Raw genomic sequence first — 15617 nt, forward strand, 5'->3', positions numbered from 1 at the left:
CACGGGAGGGACAAAACTTTAACATGCCACTGTATACCTGGATTCTACTGCAAAGAGAATCTGAAAAGCCTTTAGTAATGGAGGCAGGTGCCATTCAGGGAAATGTCAAGGTAGATATAGAAACAAATGCTTCACTTAAAAAGACGTCTGCATGAAAGCAGCAGCAAAAAGAAATGTTACTGCAGTTGTAGTACTCAGCTTATTTATATGCACTGTGCTTTTCTCCTGCTCCAGGAGCCAAAACTCTGACTTTTTCACCTTTCTCCCTCTCTCAATTTCTACCATCATTAGCAAGGAGTATTTTTAAACAGGATGTGTGTGTGTGTGTTTGTGTGTGTGTGTGCGCGCATGTGTGTGTGTGTGTGTGCACGTGCGCACGTGTGTGTGTGTGCACGTGCGCGTGTGTGTGTGCACGTGCACGTGTGCGTGCATGCATGTGTGTGTGTGGGACAGAGAGAGCAGACCAAAATCTGACAAGCCTCATCTAACAGGATTTAGCAGGACCTTCTCTGGAGACCCGCCACTCCATTAGTGAGGTCCGTCAAAGCATTCCTGTACCGCTCTTCCGGGACACTCTGGTCATAAAACCGTCAGACACATACTTATTTATGTTAAGTTTCCTTTCTAAAGTTCTCCTGTAAAGTGTCAAACCCTCACCTGCTGCTTTGTGAGAGAAAACAAAGCTATAGTCGCTGCAGATTCTGACTTATCCATAACACCTCTAATGACAACTGATTATCCCAGGTGCACTGTGTTTGATGTTTATGACAATACTATGAAAGTATAGATGAGGGGGAACCCAAAGGGGCAATGATTGTAAAGCATGTGATGCATGGCAGAGCTGTCACACCGCCCTCACAGCAGCATACGCATGACGACATGCATCACCATGTCATCGTGTCCAATTTCCCAGCAGTTATGCGCACCAACGGTCCAGAAAAGCAGCAATTCTATCACACTTACCTCCTGGAACGAAACACTATTGCTTCACTGCCTCCTCTGTCTCCACAGAGCATCTGCTGCATGGTGCTGGCATCAGCTGAAGTGCATCACAGCACTGTGGGCTTTTTATGATCACAAAGGTCAAACTCTACTTTGCTGTCACTTTAAATCCAAACGCATGAGGAGTCAAAGGGCCCACCCGGATAAAACACTCCTATGGCTCCTCATCGTCACTTGATTTGTTTCCTTAAATCAGGTAATGTGTATTACCTTTTATAGTACATACAGGGGGTGGGACAAAGTTGCCATACAATACAGCAACATATTGTGCCATACAATTATCAATTATCAATTATCGTGTGGGGGCTAAATACCATAACTCGGGTTGAAAAATTCCGTGAATTTTCAAAGTTGGAAACTTTCCATGTGAATTAACGGGAATTTATGGGAATAAACCAGGAATTTACTAAATTAAAGGTTGGCTCTTATTAGGGAACTTAAAGATAGTTGGAGCATAATCCTGAGTACAGTTGAATATCTATGCTATTCCTCAATCACATGCACATAGCACACTGCTTACTGCAGGGCTATTGAGACCACGCCCCCTACATGCACTGTGCATTCCTCCATCACATGCACAGATGATTTCTAGAATCCTGCAGAGGCTAGGCTTGGGGAAGCTTGAGGGAAGATGCTTTTTTATTTGCATGTTGAATGGGACTATTTTGGAGGGAGAGGGTGGGTGTCTTTCATATAACATTTTGAATGGGACTTTGTCGGGATTACATTTTTGTTAATTTTTGAATGGGTTGGGTCGGGGGGATATATAATATTTAACTCAACATTCATGTTTTTGTTCTTCAATGAGAGAATTGATTGTTCAATAAAATACTTAAAGATAAAGTTCTACTTACAAATAAATCTGTTTTAATTGTATTATTTTGGATGTATAACAAAAAAAATATTTATGCTTGGATATGATACCTTTCCATTAAATTACCCTCAATTCCCATTAATTCCCATAATTCCCATGGAAAGTTTCCAATTTGGTATATTTCCAAAATTCCACAACTAACTTCCCATGGAAATGTACCGAAAATTTTCCACCCCTTTGCAACCGTAATGATAACATATATTCCCTTCAAATTTGACTCACCTCATCCCTACTTCATGTATCATCACATAGGCGTTAATTACATTAGCTTAAAGGGGTCTGTATCCTTCAGTTAATCAGATATCATGATGTATTATAGTGCGATTGTCTTGCAATCAATTAATTATGACAGAATCACTGTATCATGATACGAAATGCATTGTGAGCAATGATCACATCCTTCCCTATCTCAGGAGTTACCCACCTCTTGTGCATATGTTATATTGACTATGCTAGAATAAAGTATTTAATATATTGCCCAGTGACTCACACTGCCCATACTGAATCGTACAGTAAGTCAGTTTAAACTACACTCCCTGCCTTTGGAGGTGCATATGCTGTCTAGCTGTGCTGCAGCTGCTGTCTAAACAATACTATCCCATCTTTAACTCTTGGCTCAGGTGTCAGCACTGGCTTACCACCACTCAGCATAGAGGCATCAAGGCCAAAGAGTGTGTCCTGAGCAGCTAGCTGCAGGACCTGTCAGCATGTGTTGAGACCTGGATCGACATAAACAACCTCAGCATGTGTGGAGCGGGGAGTGAGATGAAGCTGGAGTGAGTGGGGGGTGAGAGGGGCTGAAGACAATATGATATATATTCAACCCATCTTAAATCAACACACACACACACACACACACACACACACACACACACACACACACACACACACACACACACACACACACACACACACACACACACACACAGACTGGGGGAGACAGGGCGGGCTTATCTGCTTGCTACAGTATGTATAGACAGGCCCATAACTCCCAGGCAGTTTTACTTTCTCTCTCTCTTTCTCTCTCTCTCTCTCTCTCCTTCTTCCTGTCATCTCAATCTTCTCTCCTCCCTGCCTTTTCAACTTCCACTGTTCTGTTGTTCCTGCAGACCCTCCCACTTCACCTCCACTTCCTCCCCCACTCACTCCCTTATTCCCTGTGGATGACTCAGGGCCACCTTTTTTCTCCCCCTCTCTTCCTCCTCTTTCCACTGTTCCACCCTCTCCCTTTCTCTCTCTGTTTTAGATTGATTGATAGCAGCCTGCTCCTGCATCATGCACAAGAAAGAGGGAAGTGTTCCACCTTAGATAGATACATATAGGAGTGTGTGTGAAAAAGAGGCGGGGGTGGGACTTGAGAGAAAGAGTGTGTGCACGTCAGGATTTATTTGGAATATTCCCTTTGTACAGACGATGGTTGGCAATGCAGACTCCAATGTCATACTGCTGACCAATGCTATAACTCACCTCTGCCTGCCTATGAGAGTGTAAGTGTGTGTGTGTGTGTGTGAGAGGGTGAGCAGGAGTGACTCAGTCCTGACAGCCTGTCAAATATGACCCTCAATTGTAAAGGCTGGTGCTTTGTAGATACTTTATAGATGGTACAAAGTGGATGTTTTCACCTGCACCCATTCTCTTCTTTTATCTTCCACCACTACTTACTTCATGCTTCCTTCTGCCACTTGCTCCCACTGTCCCCACTTAAGTCCTTGTTGCCCTTTAATCCTTTCCTCTCCTTTAAAGAGAGTCCATTAGGAGCTACAGATCCAGACACATCTGAAAGGAACAAGGTCAGCTAACAGTATGTTCCCCTCACTCATATGGTCTGTCTCTCTCTCTCTTCCTTACTGCCTGTCTCTCTGTCAGTCAGTGTCAACACGTCACTCCCCCCCCCCCACAGCCTCCCTCTTATCACAAGATGTACTGTCCAGTCACCTGTCCGCCCATCAAAACCACCTCCCCTCTTCCTTTGTTCCTCCCTCTACTTCTTGTTGCCCCCTGGTTCATCTCTGTCAAAGTGTGTGGCAGCTCAAGGTCTTAGTTTTTCTGTAACCCCCAAGATGAGTGTGGCCTGAGAGAGAGCTCGGCCTCTAAATGTGACAGGAGAGTCGAGAGGCAACACGTGCGCGCCGACACACACACTGTCTTCCAGACGCAACATGAGTGAGTCTCCGCTCTCGGGGCGAGCCTCGTGAAGCTTCTTAGGCAGATTGTTGGGAGGAATTCAATTTGCTGGGGAGATGAGCTTTGTGATAGAGAAGAGAGGGAGGAGAGGAGGATGAAAGGACAGGAGGAGCTGGGTCGCAGCTCCAGGGCTGATTGTCCACTACGATCCCTCTCTCCCTTCCTCACTCCCTTTCTCCCTCCCTCCCTTGTCTCCTGTGTCTCTCTGTGCTCGAGCTCTGAGTGTACGTGTGGCGGAAAATAGCCCCCTAAATGACTCGTCCTTTACAAATGGACTATCAGCCATCATTATTCTTACATTGTGCTGCATAAAACATCCCCAAATTAATCCTCAATATGACTGCAACAGCTGTGGTGAGATGAATTTGTCTGGTTGGACATAAGGTCAAGGTGCCGTCTAATAGCAACAACATGCATAAAGTTGTTGACTTTATGTGCTGGGGGTTGAAAATGTACCAAGCTTGGCTAAGGTGGTCAGAAAAACCTCTAGGTGGTCTGTTTTGCTTTCAAATAAGCAAAGGAAACCCTGTGGTGTAAATGTATTTCAGAGCACCGACAGAAGAGAGAGAGAGAGGATAAAACTAGTTGAGCTGTGGATCTTATTCTAGCAGGACCCAATTAATAAATGTGTGCATCTGTGTGTTTGTGTGTTCAAAGTGGTTGTGAGTGTGAGTGTGTCAGGTCAGAATTAGGGGTCGCTCACTCCAGAAAAATCACTTTATCTTCATAGAGTTGAGCACCCCTACTGTGAGGCAGGGCTGGGAGAGCTGACGAGAGTCTATGAATACTGATGTGCTGATAGCATGACTCTCTCTCTTCCATACATACACACACACACACACACACACACACACACACACACACACACACACACACACACACACACACACACACACACACACACACACACACACACACACACACACTACACATTCAGTCCTAACCCAGCCTTCTTCATGAGGTTGAAGGGGAGAAAATAACTAAATCAGACTCTTTTATTGCAAGTAATTTTTTTTATGAATAAGCGGGTGAAAGTTGCAAGGCTAAGCAGGTTTTTTCCAGGGTAAGAGCAGTCTATTTGATTATGTAGTGCAAATGAGTTCTGTTCCTTTTTAATCTAATAAGTCTGCCAGCGCTTGTTTCAACAGGCATTTAAAAACACTTAATTGGACTGACAGTGTGAGGCGAGAGGAAGAATTATGGGATGAGTTTTTGGCGTGTTGCTACCAATTGGAAAACCAGGGTCCAAAAAGGCTAATTAATTGAACAATATAAAGTGAAGGGAGCTAAGAAATGAGATTTCTTTGCCTCCTTGCCTCTAACTGTTCAGTCTGATGAGGTGAAAAATACTACAAATGGATCTGAATTTTGCACCCAACTTTGTTCAAAGAGGCTGCCAACTCTTGCCCCGCCAGGCTTTTCTTACTCAAAATGTGCACTGAAAACAATAAGTCATATTTTAGAGGCCATGTTGTTTATTAGGAGCAACTGGAAGAGCCAGATTCAATTCAGACAAACCACTAAGGTAAGAAAAGACAGTGGACAAAATAATGCACAATGTATTTCACAACTGGGGGAACACAGAGTCTGCAGGTTGACATCCACATGCCTGTGCTGGTTACACATTGGTTATATGCCAGTGGTGACAGTAAGCTCCATGCCATCATGGACAACATCCACCACCCTCTCTACAAAGTGCTGGTGAAACAAAGGAGCACATTCAGTGCGACTCATCCTCCTTAAATGCACCACAGAACGCCACAGGAAGTCATTCCTGCCTGTGGCCATCAGACTGTACAACTCCTCCCTCTGATCACTGAACAATAAACTGTACTCTGTGCAATACACTGTGCAATATTCTTACCACTTTAACATCTTTGTATATATCACCTTCATTCCCAGCGCTTCTGTACATAGCTAATTCGAACTATACTGCGCTCCTGTATATATTTTTTTATTATTGTTTAATTGTATCTTATTTAATTGTATTTTATTCATATTTATATCTTATTTTTCTTATATATCCTTTATTTGACCCAGAGCATTATAGCATTATAGCAGTAGCATGTGATGGAGCTACAGCCCTGGTTGTGGAAGGAGGATGCACTCCTGGTTACACTACAGCTTAGACACAACATATGACCGACATTTTGGGCCTACAATAATAAAAATATAAGCAATTTGTTATGTGTCTAATTATTCTGGTGCTGACTAGTGAGGGGGATAACGTTGCATCCTTTAGTTGACTAAACCACCACAACCATAGTGTTTATACATCTATATGGGGGGATCCACAGTAACTGCTTTTTTTTCAGTATGTTCACAATAAATGGAGTGCCGCCTGCAAGCTAGTTCAGGCAGACAACTCGAGCTGCGCTCATTCATACTGACACGTCATCATCCTCCCTATCAGCTGGTCTCAGCATTTGGCGGTCTATTTAAGCTGCAAGTCTCCCTGTCTCTGCCTCTGATTTGCAAATTCTCCTGCTGTCCTGCTCAGTGCTGTGTACAAACTCCGTACCCACCTCCTCCCCGGCATCCACCTGCAGGCTCCGAGGGGGGTTAGTCCTATCTCATTACTGCTAAATGTCTGCATTTGAAGTAATGCGGTTCGGAGCCCATACGCCAAACACAATGTATGCTGCAATAAACTTTATCTTAAGTAAACGTGAGTTGTCCGACTGAAATGAAACAAAGGACCAAAACATGTTGAATGATTTAAAAAAAAAGGATGTAAATGAACTTGTTTCGCCCAAAAAAACAAGCACTGTTTAATCTTGACTGTAAGAAAGGGGGAGATAGAACATGACGAGGTGAGCTTGACTTATGCAGCACCTTTTGCAGAGACAAAGAAACTGCTTTGTTGCCATTTCTGGATGAAATTTTGGACTAAGAGGTCTGCAACATGATCTCAGTCCCTGCAGAGAGAGCTGTAGGGGACTAAACTTTATAAGAGTTGAATTTCAGCTGTGCTGTTGCTCTGACCTGAAACCGCAAATTCAAATATAATTCTCTCTCATGGCACACTGCACTGTTGTTGTTTTTCTGTTAAATCATTTGTCCTGCTGAGTGGTGTTGACAGTCCATGATCCAGTTGTATAAAGCAAACATACCAGAAGATAACTTTAGTGAGAGAAGTGGATCAAGAGGCAAAAGATTGGGCTCATTAAACCAACACAGATTATGATTGTATCTCCTCAGTGTCCAGAGCAGTTGGTCCAGACTGATATAGGATCAGTACATCTTGGTTCCATCAGCTCTAACTCCAGGAATCTACTGACCACAGAAGAAAACGTTAAGCACAAAACACCTCCTGCCTTTGATGATGATAAATCAAAGCAGCTCTGATGGTAACCCACCAGTCTGCAGCTAACCCTCTGATCCCAAAAGGCCACGGCTGAGCTCTGAGGCTGTGAGGGAAAAGAGAAGATCAAAACTACAAGTGCTGCTCTTGGACAGGAAATGGCTGAAGATCCAGAATGGCAGAACAAAATCTCTCTTCCTCATAATCCATAGTCAGATGGAGCAGGACGGTAGAAAACCGGATCAAGCAGAATGGTGCCAACAAGATGAGAGTGAGGGACTTTGATCGTGAAGGTAAACTTGTGGCTTTTCATGTTGGCAGCTGCTTTAATTGACCACTAAATGTCAGACTTCATTCAGGACTCAAAGCATCCCTCAGAATCTCTCTTGCTGATCAGACAGCCAATCACAGCTCCCTCCAACAAGCTCCCTCCTTGCCGTCTCCAATCACCGTTTCCACCAGCTATGACTGGCAGCTGTCAGTGAGCAGGTGACAGACGGGAGAGTGATCCTGGCGAGCTGATTGGCACATGTCGGACCAGAAGACATGTTGTGTCGGCGCACATGACACACATGCACAGACACACAAACATGCACACTAACATATAAGCTGAGGCAAAAAGTTAAGGTTTGAATATGGCTCAAAGGCAGCAGGGTCGACATTCCTTGTAGTGTTGTTTGGGGAAAAACAGAAGCTACACACGAATCGTAGCATCTGTTTATCTTTCGTTTATTTTTCGCATTTCTTATGCCTAAGGAAGGATGGGACAGTCGATCAAGTAGGAAGCTGGGATGAGAGAGTGGAGCAAAGAGCTGCTGGTTGAATTGAACCAAGGCTGGTCGCTGCAGGGACTATTTTCTGTGTACAAGGGGCGGGATTTAACCTCTGAGCCAAACCGGCACCCCAAATTGCAGCTTTATTCCCCTCAGATCTGTTAGACGCCCCTGTGCTGTGGAAAACTTAAGGTACATTAGAAGGTTAAAGGAGATCATCAATAAGTGTGATTTTGACCATCTGCAAATTAGGCACGGAACTTGCTAGAACATGATTGAGAAGATGTGAAGTTGCAAATACTTTAAAAATCAGGTTTGTTATGTATCTTAGTTTCTCTACCACAGGAAAAATATCAGTAGGGTTTCATCACAAACAGAGACTTGCAAATACTGTGCTGTGCAAATACTCCAGCGGCAACAACATCTAGACCTGCTCTGTTTGTAAAAGCATCTTGAGATAACGTTTGTTGTGATTTGGCGCAATGCAAATAAAGATTGATTGATGATGCATGGATGGATGGATGGATGGATGGATGGATGGATGGATGGATGGATGGATGGATGCACCAAGTTACACTTGACTTCTAACCCGCTTGTGGTGCAGCAGAACAGCACATTTTGTAGTTAAAGTATGAATTTTGCATCTGAGTATGTACTCTATCAACCATACACGACCCGGGGAGATATGTCATGGACACAAAGGGTCATGCGAGTGCAGGTCCTTGGATGGGGGAGGTAAAGGAGGGGAAAAAATGGGGCGGAAGGGCTGCGGCACTGGAATGGAAGATTGAGGGTAAATACGGGGGGATGTGAAGGGAGATCAGGGGGGTGGGGTGGAGGTTGTAATCAGGTGGAAGAAACTGTGATCAGTGACATTTAAAAGGTGGGCCACACTGCAGGGCACATCTGCTAGGACACACACACAATGAAACACGCACACACAAACAGCTGTCAGCTCCTATCCCCTGATGAACAGACATACGGACAGGAGGAGGGAGCAGAATAAATATCTCCCTCTTACACAGCCGCCTCTTATCTCTCTGAAGAAAGTTGTGTGCTCAAGTGACTGTGAAACTCCTCCATACTTTTGAATGACAAACACACAGACAATAATTATCCCTCTGTTTTACTTTCTGTGCTTTCTTTTTATCCCCCAGAAACCCCTCCTCCGCTCTGCCTGTTCTGGAGTATTTACATCCCCTCATTAAAAACTGAAGTTTCACTGCAGGTAGAAAACAATCACACACATACACACACTTACAGTATTGATCAATCGATGTTGAGTCCTTGGATGGATCTGGAAAAGGACAATAGAGGAGGAATGTGGGGGTGGTGGTGTGCGTGCCATCATGCTAGGCTGGGTGGGGGCAATACCAGTTTGTCCCTGGACCTGTCGGACACAATCACTACACCACCTTCAAATCACAGCCACTGGGCTTCACAGGCATAAAAACAGGCACACACACACAGTCGACCCAGATCTACACTGATATCGAGAGACTTCCCAAACACGACTGCATTCAGACATGATGTGATAGTCTGACAACATGACTTCAGGCTCTATATCAAGACACGCTGATCACACACACACAAATCCACACATGCAGAAACAGAGACTGAGATGGAAATGTGAAGTCCCCTTAAGTTGAAACGAACCTCAGAGAAAATAGATCACAGTATCACTTAACCTCCCTGCTTCCCTCTCGTTCTCAGCTCAACTCTCGCTGGCTCTCACACTTGGATTTTAATCATTATACATATCTTTTCTCACCTCCTCACCATCAGCAGAGGATCGCAGAATTTAAGGGAGTTTAAAAGCTACATTTTTGTCTGCCTGTCCTTCACCAAAGCGCAGGTCTTCTCTTTTGTGCGGACGTGTGGTGCATGCGCTCGACACCTCTCCGCGCAACTCTCTGTGCTAGCCATCATCTCCCCTGACAGCTGCCACTGTCCTGACCTTGGGCATTGTGGGCTACGTGGTTTGGAAATGATTGACGAATATTATCCTTTCATTCATTATTGAAGGTGCAGATCAAAAACGCTGCACCCAGGATATCACCGTAACACCCCAGCAGACCTAACCGAGGGGGAAAAAAGGAAGGGGCAGAGGTGTTGGTAGAAGGTCATTAGGGCAAAAGAGGGCAGGTGTGACGTAAGGGTAAGAGAGGGTGAACGCAGAGGGAGCAGGAGAGTTTGGTGGATGGATGGAAGGGAGAGCATCCTGAAAAGCAGCTAATCTCTTGTGTTTCGCTTTACATTGTCTATTTTTATGCATGCATTAGTTCCAATCCCCTCCGGCTCAGTCTGTCCAGACCTGGGCTGAAAAAAAGCCTCAAAGTCCTAGAAATATTACTCAGGAGAGAATTACAAGGAGAAAGGTGGATAAAGCTCCCTTCACTAATCCTGCTCTATTTGCAGTTCTAATTAATACTGAGCAACTTAAAATTCATTCCTTATATAAAGCCTCACATGTCACTCACACCTAGATGTCACATGACGGTCACTGAGGTTGCATGAAAGTGGTAAGGTCGTGTCCAATGGGAGGGAGTCAACGCATGCATAAGGTGTCTCATCATGTGGCCATTATGACATTATATTTTTATCATTTGAGGCTCCAAATGATAAAAGACCTTCAAAGACCTTCAATACATCCGGACTAACAGGCCAATTTCACACTTTCTTTTAAGCAAACTTGTTTGGCAAGCTGACTTAGAAGTGGAAAAAGCTGCAGTTCTCTGAGCGTTTACTTGAGGCTGGCTCCAAAAGCCAAGGAATCACCAGTAGAACCCAACTTAAGTGACTATTTTACAGAAGATTTAAACATTTTTACAGCCTGGTACAGTAAATAGTCTGTTTATTTTACGCTAAGGCTAAATATTGATACTGTAATTGAAAAACAGAGTGCTCAAAATAGATTACCCTCCCATTATGACTCACTGTGTCACTACTTTTTATCATTCCATACTGTTGTGCTAATGACATGAATGAGGGGAACGTGACCGACAGTTAGCTGGCCGAAGAACAAAAAACTGACAGCGTCATTATAGCAGAAGAAGACAGAGGGATGTCAGACAGCTGTGAAAAGAAGCGGAGACGTGTGCTAGCTGCTTTTAAAATCAAACGGAAGATGGGAAAAAAAATCTCTCAGCTCCTTTTGTTGAGAGGAAAGATGGAGACTCCATTCTTCAGAGAGAGTTTCACTTGCCTGCAATGGGGACTTGCAGAGTCCAACATGAAAATGACTGCCAGTTTTATAGACGATTGGTAAATGTATTCCTATAAGCAAAAAACTAGCATGATGCCGTAGACTCACACCCGTGATCATATGGCTAGAGTTTAACTGAATCTACAGAGTAATGGAAACCCTGCTGTTGCTACTGACATCGAAGCAGATATGACTACAGTCATTACAGATACAGTCATGCAGGTTAGCAGAAAAAACAAGTTTAACCATAAAATGTCAGCTTTTAAGTGGGCCCCTTTTTTTTATTTTACAGTTGTGCTGTATTTCTATGAATTTCAAGACAAAAAACATGAACATTGGTTCATCTCAGTGAAACAAAACCAAATTGCAATATATATATTCATCCTTCACTTTGCCTTTTTAAGGGCATTATTGTATCGTATCATATCATATCGTATCATATCATATCGTATCGTAATGTAAGGTAAGGTATCATATTGTATTGTATCGTAAGGTATGGTATGGTAAGGTAAGGTAAGGTATTGTATTGTATTGTATCGTAAGGTAAGGTAAGGTAAGGTAAGGTAAAGCATCGTACCGAATTGTATTGTATCATATATCGTATCGTATCGTGTCGTAAGGTAAGGTAAGGTAAGGTAAGGTAAGGTATCATATCATATCATATCATAGCGTAAGGTAAGGCATCGTATCGTAAGGTAATGTGAGGTATCATATCGTATTGTGTCGTTAGGTAAGGTTATGAAAGGCAAGGTAAGAAAAGGTAAGGTATTGTTACATATTGTATTGTATCATAACATATTATATCGTATCGTATCGTAAGGTAAGGTAAGGTAAGGTAAGGTAAGGTAAGGTAAGGTAAAGTATCGTATTGTAAGGTAAGGTAAGGTAAGGTAAGGTATCGTATCGTATGGTAAGGTAAGGTATCGTATCGTATTGTAATGGTGAGGTGAGGTGAGGTGAGGTAAGGTAAGGTAAGAAAAGGTAAGGTATTGTATCATATCGTAAAGTAAGGTATCGTATCTTATATTACAGTGATGCATTATTAGGTTTTATTAGGGGTGCATGTGATTTGACTGACAGGCGGGCCCACTGTATCTGTGAGCAGGGGGCTTTGCTATTGCCTCCACTCAATCTCTTTGCAGTTTCTGGCTTAGCCTCGTTTGGTAAGGTTGAGTCAACACTAGTAGTATGTCGACTGCCATCTTTGGGCTTCATAACACCGCTTCAGAACCAATGGATGTGACTGAGCCTATGTCCATGTCTCAAAAAGTCTATGGTTTTAATGCAAAATAAATCTAATGAACAGAAAGGATTTATGTTGGCTTCAAGGATAAAGAAAATCCTTCATCATAAGCATGAAAATGTCTATTTTTATAACCACCAGAGTGGCCAAACAGAGCAAATCTACACCTGAAAAGGGTGATCGTTACTGACAGCCTGACACCACCCCACAAAGGAAATATATCTGTGGAATCAACCCCACCGGGAAACACTTGCGTCAGTGCTGGTGATGAGTTATTTATGCTCTGCTCATTTGTACCAATGCCAAAAATATTCAGCAAGAAGTAAGAGCTCATCTCCAGCGTCCATCCTCACCACACACTCTGAACTTTGTCCCACAGTCTTCACCGTTTCATCTTCCTTTCCTGTCTTTTATCTAATCAGCCTTCATCAGTCTCCACCATCCTCTGCCCTGTGCTCACCTCCATCTTCTTTTCATCTCTACCTGGTAAGATGGACTTTTTAGCAGGAGTGAAGTGCGGCTCTATTCAAAAGAAGCATGTTATAACTTTAAGTAAGGCTTTTCATCTGTATCAGTGTGTGGATGCAGAACAATTAATAACTTCTTCACTTCTGTTAGTAATCCATCCCTCTGCTCTTTAATCCACACATTTGAACTCCTGTTGTTTCAGGTATGTGTGAGGCATCTCAGGGTGCGTATGTTTCCTGACTGTGCATGAGTCTGTATGCTTTGTGAACGCAAATGTGCGTGTACAAGTGTGGTTGTTTACCTCTGTGCTTCCTCCTTTCCACAGTGGCAACATCTGCCACCGACTGCAACACACACCCTCCCTTGTCTCCTGCGTTCTACCAACTTCTATCCCTCCCTCCCTTCCTCCCTTCCTCCCTCCCTCCCTTCTCAGACAAGGGCAGCAAAGTGACACACTGTTTGAAGGGCAGACTCCATTTCTGTAAGCGTTCCCTTTCACAGAATCAAATTAATTCAATAACACTGACAAATGTCCTTGCCAAGATACAAAATGACTTTCTTTTCTGACTGTTCACTTGCATCCACAAATGTGAAAGCTTGTGTACAAATATAGACGCACCATAGAAGGTCAAAGGCAAACCTACCCCAGCGCAGATGTTTCCAGTAATAGCAAACAAGCCAGTTGGTAATGACTAAAGAAGCTCAGATAGAAGAGTGTGAGGCGAATTGTGCTCATTGTTTGCAGAATAATTCATTGTTTAGCTTTTCAATTTCCCAGCATGCCGGTGAGCTGATGGAGTGGATATTTTTAGGTTGCTTTTGGGTGGAAATTTAACAGACGCTTGTGAGGGTGGTTAGCAGAGACGCTTGTTGAAAATATCTTTAATTATCTTGCTGTCACAAATACTCTTTCAGACAAACTTGAGCTGTGTTTGTTTGCAGGATTTTGTTTTTTTCCATGTCACAGAAAAAAAGTCATTAATAGTAGAAGCTGTCCCAATTTAGCAAGCAGGATGGTGGGCAAGTCACTCACCGCTTTCTCTTAGTTTTCACCACGGAGGCTCTTTAAGCAGCCAACACACCACATGAGTCTAGGTTCAGTTTTCAGTTTTGATTCCAGCGGGGAACAATGAACCTTTCAGAGGTTACTGAACGCATTATTTTACCGTGCTCGGGGGAGAACACTTTAAAAGTATCCACAAAGACAGAAGAGGAAACAGTCATCGCACGTAATGCAAAGAGACAAGACAACTCATTCAAACTCTGCATAACCTGAATTCATGTCACGCTAGACACAGAAACACGCTGAGACTCTGTGTGTCCCTCAACACGCGTCGGTGAATCACGGGACAGAAATAAGACCGACAAAATAAAAGCACAGCGAGACGTGTTGTGTTGTTTATTTCCAGCTGCTGTTAAACTGCTGCTCTGTCTTTATTGATAATGGATGATTTTTGGATATTAAATCAAAAAGGCAGAGACTGTTGTTCCCTTAAGAGGCAGAATGAAGAACATTAATGGGGCTCCTCTTGTGTTTTAATTGGTTACAAATCATTTGGAGTGTGAAACATCTTTTGCAGCAGCGTGACCACAAACCGCACTCACTTCACCACTCTCTAACTAGGGCTGGGTGATAATTTGATAATGATAATTATCATGATATAATTTTTCTTAATATAAATATAACAAATGTTCGATAAAAATTTGATAGAAATGAACCTGTAATTACACCCTCCAATCACTGGAAATGTAGGGGCGCTAATGAGCATTAAACACTAGTTGCCACCCAACATTTTACAGAAGAAGAGGACTGCATTAAACAGCCAATCATGTCGCAGCATTAGAGGTAGGCGGGGCTTAAAGACATCAAATTGGATACATCTTTGTTGTAAATTTAAATAAAATTATATAAATTACCTTAACCCGAGAAAATAAGAATCTACAAACTAATACTTCACAAAAATCTCATCTTACACAAAAGACCTGTTTCCTGTTAGCACCGTCAGAAATGAGGGATCCAAGAAGCTCATTAGAAACCTAAATCCAGATACAAGCTAACAAACTGTCTGGATCTTCAACTTTCACTCAGGACCAAGAATCTGCCTTTAAATGTAAATTAAATAATGATTCAATATTTATCGGGATAATTATCGATATTAACTGATTGGAAATATTCTATCATGATAACATAATTTTCAATATCGCCCAGCTCTATCTCTAAGCAAACATGAAATAATGCTGGAGTGTTGGTTTAGCTCAGGTAGAGGAGTAGGCGCCCCATGCACAGAGAACACAGTCCTCTTTGCACTGGTTACAGGATCAATTCTCCCTTCTGACATCTTTTGGCACACGTCACTTACCCCCTTTTTCGCCAAGTTTCCTATCTCTCTACAGCCATTCTTTCTAACAAAAGCAACAAGCCTTGTATAAATAATCTTCAAAGGAACTGTTGATTGCTTCACAAACACCTTTCACTTCCTCTATTCAAATGCTGTATACAGCTGTCTCTGATGAATACATGCACAGTGGATGGGGTCAGCTCTGTCAGCGTTAATGAAAAGGAA

At 42.9% G+C, this 15617-nt stretch overlaps 1 protein-coding gene across 1 annotated transcript in view; it reads right to left on the reverse strand.

Annotated features, from left to right (window-relative positions):
* The window catches only part of sdk1b (sidekick cell adhesion molecule 1b), a 286495-nt gene that overhangs the window by 181390 nt on the left and 89488 nt on the right, over positions 1-15617 (reverse strand).

Source organism: Notolabrus celidotus, chromosome 7 (genome assembly GCF_009762535.1).
Source record: "Notolabrus celidotus isolate fNotCel1 chromosome 7, fNotCel1.pri, whole genome shotgun sequence".
Classification (NCBI taxonomy): Eukaryota; Metazoa; Chordata; class Actinopteri; order Labriformes; family Labridae; genus Notolabrus; species Notolabrus celidotus.